At 37.1% G+C, this 5,667-nt stretch overlaps 1 pseudogene across 1 annotated transcript; it reads left to right on the top strand.

Moving 5' to 3' along the window:
- The first annotated feature begins 3,143 nt into the window (after positions 1-3,143).
- On the top strand, positions 3,144-5,667 carry LOC306885340 (snaclec agkicetin-C subunit beta-like; annotated as a pseudogene). Its single transcript has 3 exons — positions 3,144-3,180; positions 3,250-3,478; positions 5,306-5,667. The product of its transcript is annotated as a snaclec agkicetin-C subunit beta-like (transcript).

The raw sequence follows: 5,667 nt of genomic DNA, 5'->3' as shown, positions 1-5,667 counted from the left end.
TGCAAACAGAGATCAGTTATAATGCAGATCTAAAATCAGTTCAAATCAGTTCATTGTTGATTCAGTTCAGTGTGTAATGAGCTTCATTTTCTTTCATTTCTCTGAACCTCCTCATAGTTTCCTTGTATATTTCATAATTTCATCATCAATCGTTCACACAACAACAATAAATCTAATGACAGACAGGTGCTGGAGAAACCATGATAATATACAGCATGTGACTGAAATGAATCATGTTTATAAATATACAGCTTTTAATTACCAGTTGAAATTAAATGAAATACAGATTTACTGCTATTTGAATTATGTATTTAATCTACTGAGAAGGTGACTGCATTATCTACAGCATGTGTAAGTGGTTCTTTATATATATTGCATGAAGATGTCTCAAAAATACCTTTGTTGCAGACAAAAATAATAGCAGAATAATCATTTCTGAGTGAACTGCTTTGACGTTATAACGAGATGCTACACTTTTTTCCATTTCAAGCACTGGTTTAGTTACTATATATATTATTATATTATATTATATTATATTAACTTATAAGTAAAAAGAAAAAAGTGTTTTTGATTTATGTAACCTTGCAGTTTAATGATAAAAAAAAGATATTTACACAAAGACAGGCAAACAATCAGTAATAAATAAACCGATTATTAGGAATATCACGAAGATACAAATGAAGCAAACAGTGCTTTAGGGTTTTCAGGGTCTAACAGTACTATTTAGGAACAAAATACTAAAATGTAGGCTATAAATGTATAGATTAATAGCCATAGATTATATTTACAGATTAATCTTTATTAGAGATAAAGAAGTTATTCAGTCAAGAGGAGAATTGATGTCTATGAACAGTAAACCAACAAGCCCCGTCTTCTTTGATTTGATTGCTCGTCTTTTGAAATTGACGAACACTTTTTTTTGGTCTTCATAACAATAAACAGAGCAGCATCGAGAATATTAAATATGTCCGCTTCAATGTCTTTCATTTTCATACTCTGTACAATATAATATTCAACGGTCTCCTCTGCATTACAATTTATTTTTATCTATTTACTTATAAAGCACAAATAAACACAACAAGAGTTGACCACTGTGCTGTACAAAAGAAGAAAGGTACAAATAGAAAAGAATAATAATTAAAGTAATACACTAAATTTAAGTTAAGAATGATAATGAAGTAAAAAGATGAGACTGTAAGTTAGATTTAAAATCATACACAGAAGATGCAGATCTAGGACCGGCCACGACAAACACACGGTCACCTTTCAATGAACACAGTTAAGATTTGGTGTTCCTTTCCCCCGAGAGGGTCCAAAGACAACTGCTTCTGTTTTACCCTCATTTCAATGCTAACGTTTTTGAACATGCAAATAAAACCTTGGGTAAAACACAAAAGAACAATGAAAATACACAAACATTAATAATAATAATGCAGGTTCAGATTAAGAATTCAGAGGCACAATGTCTTGTAAGGCCCAAATCCAAAAGATGTCTTTTACATGTCTTTGTTGCACGTTGAAATGACGTCTCCTGAGGAGCCAGAATGAAAGTTTATATGACGTCTTCTGAGCGTCCAATATTGATGTCAGGACGCCTCTAGAAGGTTCAAATTTAGTTCAGATGTGCTCATTGTGGACTTATTTTCAACGTCTTATAAGATCAACTGCAGTCTCATTAGACATCATTTATACTGTTTCTGGACAAAATAAACGGCTGCCTTCAATTGCAAATGAACTCACAGACACAGTGTTTGTATGAAAATGGCTCATTATGGCTTCTGTGATGAACATATGATCAGAAAATACTGCCAGACTGCCTTTAGTGAATCGTTTCAAAGAGTGTTTTCTAAATTATTTTTCATTTTTAAAAGAAAAAAAAAATCACAAAGTTTCAAACTATATTGAGAAATGTCCAATATTTTGGCAACACTAATGCAAAACAATTGTGAACCAGATATAAATAAATGTCCTGTCTTGCTCACTTTCCTGCGAACAGCCGCACATTAATCGTGGGACTAATGAAATTCAATAATAACAGCAATCACATTTAACACATTTAAAAACCTGACAGATTAATCACAAGATGTAGGCAAAACCTTTGTGTTTTTATCTCATATTTGACATATTTTACTGTGAGACACAGACATCTTTGAAGGTGATGGTGAATAGTGCTGAAGGTGAAACTTGTGCAAATAAAACATATGGAAAATAGAGAATACATGGAAAATATAGCAATTTCCATCACATTCTCCCCCCTTCTCTGATCACATCAGTTGAGTTGTATTCATAACATGCCATCACTCTCATAGAGCAAGAAAGCTTTGAGCTGTGAGACACAGACATCTCTAACACATGTAGCAAGCTCAGCGGAAGTTAAATCTTCTACTCAAAATACATTTTATATCTTTCAGAATCATCATCCATTGAATTTTCATCATATTTAGACTGTAGGACCATGTCTTTGTTGGATACATATCTGGATAATCATCATTATCTTTCACTGTAACCCATTTATGTCATTTGATCAGTAGTTTCAGTGTTGTTTCATAACTACTGGCCAAATTCAAAAACGAAACTAAAATTAAAACATCTTTGAGAGCAGTGGCCCCTGGTGTTTCGGGGGCCGTACGCAGCTTGTGTATTCTGCTCAAAGGGAGGATCGGCTCTGTGTATTTTCATTAGTGTATTTGTGTATCTACAGCTGAATGTTTTATAATCAATAGAGAACAAACCTATAGAAGTGATGTTGATATTTACTTTTTTTTTTAAAAATGCATTACTAGAAAAAAATGCAGTGCTACAATCTTCTGAGAGTTGTGATGATAGAAATACAATTTTGTACAGACGCTCAGTCCACTCTCTAGCGTACTCAAATGAACACACTTCCAAAGAATTACAGCAATAATGAACAGCATAGAGAAAAGATGTGGACACACATGCAAATTAGGAAGAAAGGAGCATTTACATTTTTAGACAGAAATAAACAAATGATGTATTGTGCTGAAGAAGGGATGAGTGCAGATATAATAATCAGATAGTATCAAGCTGCAGAGAGAAACATCTGACTCAGGACAGAAAATAGTGTAATACTGTATATAGGGATTTTTACATCTTGCTTGAATCTATATTTTCCTTCTTTAGAAATGGACCAAACTCTACATTTCATTCTTCTTCTCATTGGTTAGTGTGTTTATGGTTTATGGTTTCATTAGGATTGACCCTGTTATGATCAAACCCTCTCTTTCACAGCTCTCTTCTCCGTATCTGAATGTGTTCAGCGTCAGTATCACTTTATAAATGAGATGAAGACCTGGCCTGAAGCTCAGAGATACTGCAGAGAGAATTACACAGATCTGGCTACCGCTGACAACATGAACGACGTGAACGAGCTGAAGAAGAGTGTGAAAGATGGTGGTGTTCAGCATGTCTTGGATTGGGCTGCAGAAGACGGGTCGTGATGAATGGCAGTGGTCTTCAGGTGAACCTGCGCTCTATCTGAACTGGGCTTCTGGACAACCCGAAGGCAAAGATGATTGTGCAATGATGTTGAATGGAAAATGGGAGGATTTGCCATGTAGTGATAATCGTCATTTCATCTGCAACAACAGTGAGTGCAGCTATTTAACATTACAACCATTCATTGATAGATTTTCCATTTACTAAATTTGATAATAAGCACTATTTTTAATTTGATATTGTATATAGAAAAGACTGGATATTTATCATACTTTCAATGTTGATAGACAATATTTTCCAGAAAAAAAAATGTCTAGTCCATGTAGGAATGAAAGTGCATTAAAAACTATTAAACACTGTGTGCGACTATAATGGTTTAAAATGACAAATATACAGTCCAGTAAAATGTTTCTGTGGACTAGTTAATTAACATTTAGCTGCAGTGTAACATCTTCCTCTGTTTGACGTTTCTTTCGTCTGGTTCTTTGTGTCTGAATCACGTATTCCTGAGAGGAAATATAATGCACAAATACACAGCACTTCAAAATCATCATGATGTTCACTAATGTTAAATCATTAAAATGATCCTGAAGATATGGTGAATATTCAATATATCAGCAGCTTTAGAAAGAAACAAGTTTTGAATGACATGTTTCTGATGTCTCCACCACTGTTCCTGTTCACATTTAATCCATAAAGCAGCATAAGAATAATGAACAAACTGATTCATATATGTGTTTCCATTTGTTTTTCTTACAGCGAACACAGGACTCGTTTTTGTCAATCAGATGAAGAATTGGAGAGATGCTCAGATATACTGCAGACAGACTCACACTGATCTGGTCAGTGTAAGAAACGAGAATGAGAATCAACAGGTTCAGAATATCATTAGTGATAATCATTCATCTGGATCACATGTCTGGATCGGTCTGTTCAGAGACTCATGGCAGTGGTCAGATCAGAGTAACTCCTCATTCACATACTGGAAGTCTGCTGAACCAAATGGTAGAAGTGATAATAATAATAATAATAATAATTCATTACATTTATATAGCACTTTTCTAAGCACTCAAAGCGCTCTACATTGTGAGGGGTGGTGTCTCCTCGTCCACCAGTGTGCAGCATCCACCTGGATGATGCGACGGCAGCCATAGTGCGCCAGAACGCCCACCACACACCAGCTTACTGGTGGAGAGGAGACAGAGTGATGAAGCCAATCAGTGTAAGGGGATGATTAGGAGGCCATGATGGTCAGAGACCAATGGGGAAATTTGGCCAGGATGCCAAGGTCACACCTCTACTCTTTTCGAAAGACATCCTGGGATTTTTAATGACCACAGAGAGTCAGGACCTCGGTTTAACGTCTTATCCGAAAGACGGTGCTTTTTGACAGTATAGTGTCCCCGTCACTATACCAGGGCGTTTGGACCCACACAGACTGCAGGGTGAGCACCCCCTTCTAACACCTCTTCCAACAGCAACCTAGTTTTCCCAGGAGGTCTCCCATTCAGGTACTGACCAGGCTCAACCCTGCTTAGCTTCAGTGGGCAACCGGTCTAGGGCTGCAGGGTGATATGGCTGTGGCGTAGAAGTGATGAGAAGTGTACAGTGACAGAACCAAACTCTCAGGGAGAATGGTTAGACATGACTTGCACCAAGACATATCCTTTTGTGTGTCATGAAGGTGAGCAGATCCTCACAAAACACACACAATTCATCATCACCTCCAGTTATCTTCAAGTTTACGCTACATATCTGACATGATCAATTCCACAGTGTTTGTTCTGCATGTTTTGTTTTGTGGACCATTCTCTCTCTAGTTTCTGCTTGTGCTTTGTTTGGTTTCCAGATAAACTGATTGTGATCAGAGAGAATCTGACGTGGTCTGAAGCTCTGAGATACTGCAGACAGAAACATGTGGATCTGGTCTCGGTTCATTCAGAAGAGATTCAGCATGAGGTGATGAACGTGGTTAAACGGGCGTCTACTGCGGCGATGTGGTTGGGTTTACGTCACTCCTGCACTGTGGGCATCTGGTTCTGGGTGAGTGGAGAGACGGTGTGCTATCAGAACTGGGCTCCAGGGAACGGCACATCAGAGGAAGACTGTGAACACACAGTGAGATCTGGAGCAGTTCAGTCTGCAGGAGATCAGCGCTGGATCAGCCGTCCTGAAACTGATGAACTCAACTTCATCTGCAGCAGGTATTAA

Source organism: Barbus barbus, assembly GCF_936440315.1.
Source record: "Barbus barbus genome assembly, chromosome: 19".
Taxonomy (NCBI): Eukaryota; Metazoa; Chordata; class Actinopteri; order Cypriniformes; family Cyprinidae; genus Barbus; species Barbus barbus.
This window is presented reverse-complemented; position numbering and strand designations above follow the sequence as displayed.